The 10,968-nt window shown below is 40.3% G+C and overlaps 1 long non-coding RNA gene across 1 annotated transcript; it reads right to left on the minus strand.

Moving 5' to 3' along the window:
• Window positions 1-515: 515 nt before the first annotated feature.
• On the minus strand, window positions 516-2,386 carry LOC135307390 (uncharacterized). The gene is made up of 4 exons (XR_010368105.1): window positions 2,368-2,386; window positions 1,966-2,039; window positions 1,505-1,581; window positions 516-812 (listed from the first exon to the last, which is right to left on the minus strand). It is a non-coding gene; the product is annotated as an uncharacterized LOC135307390 (long non-coding RNA).
• Between the last annotated feature and the right edge of the window lie 8,582 nt (window positions 2,387-10,968).

The following is a 10,968-nucleotide window of genomic DNA, read 5'->3' on the forward strand; positions in this document are numbered from 1 at the left end:
CCACAGTTTTCTATCTCAAGTGTCAAGCACTCACATGTACAGTTTCAGATTAGAATTACAGTTTCACCTAATTACAGAACACACCAGAATACATATATCCAAATGTTGGATATACTTATTTATGGGTGAAAATGAACTTATCCCTTTAGACACCTCCATATTTACACAATTGTAGCAGAGAAAGCAAACACACCAAACACACACCATGAACACACATGCACTGTTGCAGAGAGATGCTTCTAGCAATACAACACCAGAACATGTGAAATACAGCAGGACTGGAACACGCTTTTCTCCTGAGTCCCACAAATTGGATTGTACAAGAAAAATCCAGCCCAAGAGTGCCATTTGTTTGTTTCAGTGGCCCAAAGACCCTTCCCTGTGTGTGCAGAGCATGGCTGGAGCAGCCTATGCTGATCAGTGCCACAGCTGTTCAGGAAGGTAACAGACAGGACTGAGCTTGCTTTTTACCTCAGTAAAATTAATCTTAATTATAGCAACTCATTCACGGCATTAATGTGAAATACACTGTAAGGCTGAATGTAAATCACAAATTCAACTCAATTTATACCTGCAGCAGCTCTTTTCCACGTGGTTAGGGAAGGTGCTGTAAAAGCACCACGAGAATGCCTCTGAAGCCTTTTCTCTCAGCTGTAGGAGCAGGAGGAGCCAGTGTTAACCAGCAGATTTACTCTTGGGTAGAGCTGGGAAATGTGTAACACACCAAGGGAAGCCAACAAAGACTCCCCAGACTGGAGACAAGGCCATGCATATGTTGCTTTGCCATTTGGACCTGGCTTCACACTGTGATGCTGGAAAACAGAGAAAAAGAGCAGCAGAGCCATGACTGTGACCTCTCTGTGAACCTGAATTGGGCAGCACTTCGCTCCCTCCCATGCTTTAATTCATATTTCTGTGCTGACTGTAATGCTGTGTACCAGCCCCAACAAGAATGAAATTAAATATTTATGCTTTGGTGATGAGATACTTTGTTACCCCATAAAACTTGCACATATGGAACTCTATTAATTTATGCTAATTCCTTATTTCTCCAGAAGAACCTTTCTCCTCATTAGCGTTTGATCGTTTAATACAACTTTACAGCACACACTAAATTGAAGCCCATAATCTTCTGTAATTGAGGCTTTGTGTGAATTCATTGCCATTTTTCAAAACAAAACAAAAAAAAAAAATAGAAGAGGGGGCAGGGAGATGTGTGTGGCAGCACTGCCTTTGCCTGGCCTGGAGCAGGAGCAGCTCTGCAGGGATCTGCTGGCAGTGCCAGCAACTCGTTCTGGAGGCTGGACCTGCCCTTGTGTTGAGGAAGCATTTTGTGCTGACCTCAGGCAGGGAAGAACCAGTCCTCTGGCGTGCTGCCAGTGCCTGCCAGCTGGGCCTGAGGATGGGGATGGAAAAAGAGAGAAGAGATGGGAATTGCAGCCCAGAGAGCAGCCCTGCATCAGGGGGGTGCCCAGTTCACCCATCCCAGGGACACTCTGCTTACCTTTGCCTGCTGCTGAATCCTTCCATCAATTCCTGACAGCATGTTTAGGAGTGGTGTTACTGGGGAGCAAATCAGACCTGGTACTCGTGGAAAGGAAATTAGTGCTCCTTCCCTTGCCATAGCATTCCTTTTCCTCTTGTCCAGTGGCCCAAATTCACTTTCACTTAGCCACAAGTCTGATTAAATTTAGCAAATAGCATTGGCTAGTGCAGACTACCCCCCTTGATGAGATTGATCCCTGCCCTGCTGCAAGTTCCCAGGCTGATCTGTGGGACTCCTCTGATCAGGAGCTTTGCTCCAGGCTCATCTGTAAATCAGAACTAAGCCAAAAGATTTCCCATTTCAGGAAAGAAAGACAACAATGTTTTTGTCTTTCAATATGTGGCCTCAGACAGAAACCAGCAGGGAGCAGTGGGATGCAGTGCTGAGCTTCACACTGCTTTTTCTTCCCTTTGTCTCACCTTTCCAGCATCAGCTGGGAATCTTCAGAACACTGAAGAGACAGCTGGGCAGCTGCTGGATTTTTCTAGCAGCACTACAAATAAAAGGTCTTGAAATCTCAAACATCACAATAAAAAAGTACAATGTATACATTGATATTTTATATATATTTTATATATATATATAATATATAATATAATATATATATATTATATATATATAATATATATATAAAGTTTGTGTCAATTTCTGTCATTGGACAGCTTAGTGCCTCTGGAAATACTGGTTTTGCTTCTCACAGCACTGTTTACTTGTTTTCCAGGAGACCAGAAGAAATGCATAATTGCAAAATTCAATCAGTATTTTTAGGTTTTCCAGTGCTTCTGTGTGTTTTGCACGCAGTGAATGAGAGTCAGTTTTACCTCTAGGAGTTCCCTGTATTGTTTTTCATGACAAGAGGAACTCACACATGCTCATGTCCAGCTACCATTGAGCTTGACCTGATAGGATTGGAGGTGGCAGTGTTAAATAGAGTCTAGGAACAGGTTTTAAAATGCAGACTGCCTGATTTTCCTAATAAGGATACTCTCATTCAGGCTAGGAGCTTCTGATACACTTACATCAAAATTATGTTGAGTTTTAATTGTAAGAGTTGTCAAGTAACTGCAGACTGCAGCCTGGGTTTATACATTCTTGACATTTACAGCTGCAAGGTTTGGGGAAAGGCACTCAGCCTCCACCAGCACAGCTGAGTGATAGCTCAGAGCCAGACAAAACCACCCAGCTGTGGAAGATTAATAATTGCAAAGTGAAAAAGGCCCACTTCATCTATGGGGAGGAGCTCATGAGCACTCCCTGAAATGTATCCTTAGGATTGCATGGGGGGAAGCACTCTGAATGCCCTCATCTCTTCTCAGGGACACACTGACAGAGACACAAACAATGAAAAAGCTAAAAATATCCATTGCCCCAGATACAGAAAACACCTGCAGCCAGCAGAGCACTTAAAACTCATTAAAGTCTCACTGAGTTTGGAGAAGAGTTAAAAACCTGGCCACTGGCTGTTCTTGAGTCCAGGTGTCAAAGACAACATCAATTTGTTTGTTTTATGGACATAAAGCAGTGACTTCAGCACCAACTGCTGTAGCCTGAGCAAACACATGGTATCAGCAATTTACAATCAAATAGACTCCACATTTTTAAGTTTAAACACAACCATTTCCTATTTAAATGCATCTGCTTGCACTGCTGTTTATTTAAATTGTCAGTTAATCAATGAAATGTAGTTGAGCTGGGAGCACATCACAGCAAATCAGTGTAATCACCTTCATCTTCATTTTACTTTAACTGGACTCATCTCTCCATTCAGCCCCTGACCAGAGGCAAATCAGAAGTGAAAAAACAAGAAGTATTTTACCAGCTGGAGTGATATATCCACATTGATCCAGCTCCTCCTTTTGTGGGAGCACACCTTTATGTTCTAAAACACTCACTTCCAGTGTCTTTTCTCCCGGGGCAACGAGAGGAAGGGATTGGATTACTCACCTAGAAATTAACAGCACAGCCTAAATCTTGTCTAAACCCTTTATCAAATATCTCTTCACGTTTCCTTACACCTGGCTCAAGGCAGGAACCAATGAGCAGCAAAATTCACTTGGGTCTCTGTGGAGGTGACAGCCACCTAATGAAGGCAGCTTGCCTCAAATCAGCTCCACCATCATTTCACTGACCATAAAATGACACAGTAAGTGCCTCTTAAAGACAGTTACCACATGGTTATTGCTGCTTTCCAAATTGGATTGTCATCACAAGTGTTCAGGAGTGAAGGATACAGGTGGGCAACTCCTTAATTCCTTAGCCCTGACAGGCTGGAGCTCCCAGTGCTTATTCATTTTGCATTAGCAAGAAACATCAGAACATCTCAGCTCCCCACACCACCAGGTAAATTATTCCTGGAGCACTGTACTTGGTAGCCTCAAATTTAATTACCTTGTAATCTGCAGGTCATGTTATTGCTCTGTGGTTACATGATTATCTTCTTTTTTTTTTTTTCATACCTATTTATATAATCCATAAAAAAACGTGACATTGGAGTGAATTTCTATAAATTGGTCCCAGGCACACTGTTCTCCCAGTGTTTGAAAAAATGAGATTCTGCTCTCGGTGAGCATCTGCTGGCTAATCCTGTATGCTGTTTTAAGAATGAAACTCATGTTTTAGCAAGGCACAATGCTTTTTAGATAAAGCCAAAAATGATGAATTTCAGCTTTAAGCACAGATAGCTTCTCCCAGATCAGTTTGGGTGGTATTCCCAGTTGGAGATAATCCAGAACGAGTTTGTCTCAAAAGATACATGCAGATTATGAGTTTGAGCAGTAGTTTCTCAGTATCTTTTGTGATGTTTCCTTGCATTCAGCATACTCAGCCCTAAATAACAGACCCAGGCTGTTTGGTGGATGAGAACTAAAGTTCAAGCATAGAAAGGTGGTCAACTGCTGCATCCTTTTTTGTTCAAAAATAGCCCTCTCATCAAAAGTTTTCCAGTAAAGAAGAGTTCTATACATGGATTTTGTGCCAAAAGTGTATAGGTATATTCCTAGGGGAAAAGTGTGTCCCTCTTTATGGTCCAGAGACACATTCCACTACTGTGGACAGCAGCTGAGTTGCAGGCAGAGATCTGTCCCTCTGATTGAAGTGGAGCATTTGACTTATAAAGACCATTTTCATTTTTTCCCCCAAAATTACAGGAAATTACTGTAACTGTCTCTCCTGGCCACTTCTGTATTTTATTTATCCTTATAAATATTTTACAGGTTTTCTTAATATAAAACCCACTGAGATATTAACCTTTGCAACAAAGAATACATTGAATTCTTTGCTGCATGGTACTTGATTAATGTTAATGGCACCCATTGTTTTTGAGTTCTGGAGAAACTCAATGTGTTAGTAAACAATGTATAATTTCTTCGTACATAAGGGAAGAAGCACATATATATTTTCTTTGCAGGCATCATAATTTAAATTTTCTTCATATTGAAAGCACTATTAGGTTTTCCAACTAAATGTTACAAATCTCTGCAAGTATGTTTGGTTTATTTTTTTAATATTTTGACCACTTATCTGATATGGGGAGGAAGAAATATTTGCTCTGCCCTAGAATTTTAATAATGACATTTTAATCCAAAAAATAAATTAATTTGAAGCAGTTATTAAAATTAAGTACTTCACTTATTGAAGTTAAGTATCTAACTCTTATCACATCTGGCTTTTAGAAATATCTAATTCCTGTGCTGGAGCAAACTCTGTAGTAGGCATGGAAGCTCTCAGTTGTGCATTGCATTTTTTTGTACAAAAAACTAACTTTTTGTTAGAGAGATCCAAGTTCCTAACAGATTTTATCCCCCAGTTTGCTTTGTGGCCCTTTGGGTTACAAATATCACAAGTATCAGTATGATCTGCTCAGAATACTTTGAGCAGCAAGTAATTCCCAGGACTTGTTTCAGAGGAAGCATGGATTGATTATTTGCCTCAAAACTATGAACAGGTTTTTCCTCCTTCCCTCCTCACCCTTCTTCCCCACTCCTTTGTGAATCATCAACGAACACCAGATGCCCTCAGAAATATGAAAAAGGGATGTACCCCTCTAAAAGGAATTTCTGAAAACCAGGTAAATTGGATGCTTCCAAGCAGTTCTGCTTAGGGAAATGGGTGGCTGCTCCTTTTTTTCAGCTGAGAATCTTCAATGAAGAGTGGTAATTTGCACACCTGAGGGAATAAATATGAAGCAACTACACCAGAATATGCCCAGGTGGAATCCACAATCAGGACTCTGGGTAGAAAGACAACAAGAATTTTTCCTCTCTTCAGCTGAGGGGGTCTCGCTGATTTTGATAAAACCAAATGAGGTTTTCCCACTGTGTTCAAAAAAACTCAAGGGTTTCATCTCTTGCAAGAAGAAGTAATACATTAATAGGAAAATCTTTTTCTAGGCTGATGCAGACTCATTTCAGGTACTTGCTAATTGACAAAGCAAGCCTCAAGAGCCATCTAGAGGTTGTTTGGCAAGGCTCGTTTTTATTATTTTAAGACTGGCTTTCCCATGTCAGAAACAAGCCCCTAGTTCTTTCGGGTTTTGCCTTTATGTGCAGCATGGTAAATCAGGAAGAGCTCTAGTTATCTCACTTGAACTTCAGTAGAAGTGGTATCAGAGCAATCTCCCCCTTCACCCACAATGCAGCTGTTTTACTAATGAGCAGCTGCATTCCTGTGGTACAAGAAAAAAGTGTTACAGGGGGTGCCACGTGAGGCAGAAAGCATTTGGCATGAGGGTCTTGTGGGATCCAGACACACTCCAGAGGAAAACAAGGACCCAGCAAGAGGATAAACAGACTTTGCAAAACTGGGATTTGCTTAATGATGATGCTTTTGCAACCCTGATGGTGTTGTCTGACCTGCTCTGGCTTCCCTTTAAGTCTTTGTTGAACCAAACCAAAGTCAATACCCTGAACTGGGGCCGTGGTTTGCAGAGGGAGGGGAAGAGAAAGAGGTTTGAGTGGGTCTGTGGGGTTCACTCCTACAGTTTACAGATAGCCAAGATGTGCCAGCCTTCAAACAGACAGATTATCTTTGGGGCAATCATGGGAGATGTTTTTGAGGTCAGAAATAAAGGAGAGAACAGGGTTTTGCAGACAAGGTGATGGGAGCAGTCCTTCAGTTCTAACAGATGTTTGTTTCAGTTTGCAGCTCCAGTCTTTGGTGGACTGTGCTTTTATTCGGATTTCAAGACATCTTCAGACACGAGGGGTTTTCAGTGTGAACAATGGAAATAGTTTTCTGTATTGAGTTTAAATCTCTGCTAGTCAGAAAAGAACAAGTATGACCTTTCACTAAATCAGACTGAAACCACTTCCTAGCACCCTTTGTTCTCCAGAGAGGAATCCAGAGAAGGTCTTGTGTAAGTTGCTTTGATGTTACTACATCTTGTGTTCATCTCAACAAAAAACTTGGACTTGAAGGTCTAAACATACTTTTCCAAATCAAAACTTTCCACTGATATGATAAACACAACTATACCTATTAAAATCCTTCTGAGTAGGAAGCACATTTGTATACAGAAAGAAACACAGCAGGAATGTGATGTATTCACTTTAGGTTAAAACATGACTCTGATTTAGAGGAATCTCTTTGATATTTCCTGTGTAATTAATCTGCTGGAGGAAGTACTTGAATGCCAGACTGGAACAACAGAAACACAAAGGGGATGAAGTGCTGATGAAGCTCAGTAAAACTGAGCCCACAAAGCTCTCCAAACTACACAGATTCAGAGACTGCCTGCTCCAGGAAATGGAGATTCCTGCAACTTGCATGTATTTGGATTTGGATGTCGAGTTTCTTGGAGACGAGACTGCAGCGAGCAGCAAGAGAGGTTTAATTTCAGGATATTAAACCCTCCTAAAATGTTTCTAAAGTGATAAGCCAGGCAGATGCCTAATGGATTCCCAGGGCTGCCCTGGCACCTGTGAGGTCTCAGTGCAGCTCCACTCCTGCATCCTGCACCACCCCAGCATGTCCCAGTGTGGAGGAGAGGGAACTGGTGCAGATGCTGCTGGGGGAGGGCAGGGGCTCTTGGAACCCTGGGAGAGGCACCCAGAGGTTTCATCAATACCTGTTATCAATGAGCTGAAGTGAAAGGTTTCCATGAGGGATTTCTGCTTTCAGGATGCGTAAACTGGCTCGATCAAAATGCTGAAGGTAGAGAGAGAGAACAAAGGTAAAGACTTCAGGGGGGCTGCTGCTCTGTTTATGCCAGATATTCCAGCCATGCCTCTGAGTGTCAGTGAGAACAGACAAATAATAGAAAGGTGAAAACCGAAAATCATGGCTAAAGTGTTTCTCCAGCAGGGATGTATTTCTCTGTACATCTGAATTCAGAACACTGGACGTGAAAAATAAGATTTAGGAGTTCTAACCTTTAGAGAAACACATGCACAAGAAAATGTGTTCTTGTAAAACACAAAAAACACAGGTTTGCTATAATGCAACAGCCATATAATTAACAAAAAGGAATGAGCAAAATATGAGAAACACAGCATGAATAAATAGAACATAGAATAAAAATATATAGGCATACATATATAAATATATATATACATATAATAAAAATATGTGTCTGTGTATATATATTTATACATATGTATTCATATATGCAATATATATAGATGGATTTAATAGAGATATTCTTCACTGAAAATAAAAGCATAATGTTGCAAACCCCCAAAACTGAAAGTCCAGGCCTTAATGGTTAAACCATTGTGGGGTCTTTATTCCACATCCTCACAGTAACCATTGCCTTCAGATAACATCCAACTCCCTCCACTGAGAACAAGCAATATTAAAAAAAAAAAGACATTAGTAGGTAATGAAGTATTGAGAACAAACTAAACCACCAAGTAAACACCACCTCTTTTAAAAAGCAGGTTTTTGATGCCTTTTGGAGCTAAGCTAAGTTGCCCACAGTCTATTACATGTCTGATTGCTTCTGACAGAGGGCAACACTTCACACAAAGAGCATAAAACACCCTTAAACATCAGAGAAAAGCAAGAAAGAAATGCAGATGAGAGATTAAAAGGAACGTCTTGGGCTGGATGTTTGCTTCCCTTTAGTCAACTCAGATCTGTCTACAGCATCACCTAGGAGTGATGAGGTCAGTTTGTGTTTTAGAGTAAAATCAGGCTCTTTTCTTCACCCAGGGATCAGTGTTATCATTCTCCAGTAGTCCCAGAGAAACGAGTGAGATTCCTGCAGAGTGAGGGAGCACTCAATGCATGCAGATTGCAGGTGCATTTATGTCCAATTTCAGAGGTAACATATTCTCAGAATTATCAGCAAATGAGTTGGAGTTTTTGTTTGTGTGACACAATTGTAAGACATTACTTTTTAATGTTCTTGTAACACATTTGCAGTCCCACTCAGCCCCCAGAGGATACTGCAGAGTGCATAACAACAGCAAAATTCATGATATATAATCAAAATCTACAGCTTCCAAGGAAAAGTATCCTTTAAAATTTGCCTTGCTGCCAGCTACACTGAGCCACACACTTTATATAATGGAGACCAGTATGTATATTTGAGAACACCTATAAGTAAATATAGAACCACATCCTACCTGTAGACATTTGCTATATGATTTTTCCTCTTTTGCAGGCCCCTGTGTCCACAAATTCCAGGCTAGGATGTGGTCCAAAGCCAGGAGAGTACTTCAGAGCTTTGTAACTTTCTTTACTTTCCATCTCTTGAAGCACAGCAGTCTAGCTGTGAGCTCAACAAGATGTTTAAATTCAAATTCTGTGAAGCTGACAGACCAAGAAAGAGAAGGAAAAAACCACCCAAGAATGAAAATTTCAACATGTGTCAATGTATAAATGAAGAGAGGTCGTGATCCCTTCTCTAGACCATGATCTCTGTAACCCTCTGACTTTGCCAGCCTGAACTGAGGCTCCAACATTCCATCTTTCCCAGCAGCATCTTTGCATGACACCCAGTGATCCTGCTGGAGGATTTTCATTAAATTCAGATGTTTTCAGCTGCTGCTTTTCATCTCTGGCACCAGGCTGCCAATTGCATCAGAGAGGTTTTTATCAGCTCGCAGTCGCGTTTGTCACGAGAGGAGATGTAGCTCAGATGTGCTGAGGAAAAAATCTGCACAAAAATGTTTGTCAGGAAATGTCTGTGCTTGGAACAAAAAGTGCCTGAACCAAGATGGAAGGCCTAGGGCTCTTTCTGATTATGGATTTTGTGGATTTTTTAAAGTTAAACTTACATTATGTGGATATCCCAAATCAGCAGTTGTTTTAGATCCTGGTGCATCTACACACATTTTACTGTTAATTTAAAGGAATTTTTTGCAGAATTTAACCTATAATTTCCATACTAGCACCTAGTGATAGTATTATATGTTCCAGATCACCTATAGATTTCAACATTTCAACACCCAGATATGAGGTGGGGTCCTGCAAATTAGGATATTTGTGATGCCAAGTGATTGGTTTGCACAGCTGCTGCTCCACAGACTGAACTTACCAGAATGGCAACATCCTTCCCAGCAAAGCTTGCTATTATCCTGAGCAATCAAGTCACTTCAATCAAATCATTGAAGCTATTAATGTCATTATGTTAATTAAAATACATTAATGTTTATACACTGAACCTAGAAGCAGATAAAGAAGAATTGCATACATTAAATTCACTTAGAAAATGAAAATTTCTTTCAAAATGACTTTGAAAGGAGAGAACAGAGCTACTCACCAGTTTGGTTTGACACAGAGAAATATTTTCAATTAAACAAAGAAAAAAGATGTTTCTGAAAATTTTTGAATCTTTAGTTCTAGTGTTTTTCTTAAAAATGGAATGCATTTCACTTTGCTCTTCTCATGTTTCATTTTGTCATTTCTAGCTGATGCTCCTTCATTTTCTATTTCAAGATTACTTTTTTTTTTTTCCTGTAAAATTTAATGATTTGTTTTGATTAAACAGCCTGAGGATAAAAATACACTGCTTTGGGCAAATTGATTATTTCAGATGAAGTCAAAATCACTTTTTTTTTGTTTGTTTCAGATAACAAAACAATAGAAAACTAAACAGTGTCTTCTACCTCAGTCACCCTGTTCTTCAGCACTTCCCAAGGGTCCAGGTGAGATGAGAACAAGCAGGGAATTGAGACCCAATTGGAACCCTTGAACTTGGATCCTGCAGGACATTTATGAAATATGATGCAACAGTTCTACCTGTGAAATCTTCCAGTTCAGGTTGTCGATATTAAAATTGCAATAGGTCCAGTTCAGACCAATATTTCTGTTTATTACATCTCCAGCTGCCTCTTTCCTTCAGCTTTAAAGGTCTCAGGGCAAGATTTTCTGACCTGCAGGTGAGACACTTCACTTCAGAAACATCTGCCCAGTATTCCTCCTCTGGTATTCCCTGGTTTCTGTCCCTGGCAGTCCCTGAATTTCCTGATTTTCAGCCC

The sequence above is a fragment of the Passer domesticus genome, chromosome 9 (genome assembly GCF_036417665.1).
Source record: "Passer domesticus isolate bPasDom1 chromosome 9, bPasDom1.hap1, whole genome shotgun sequence".
Lineage (NCBI taxonomy): Eukaryota > Metazoa > Chordata > Aves > Passeriformes > Passeridae > Passer > Passer domesticus.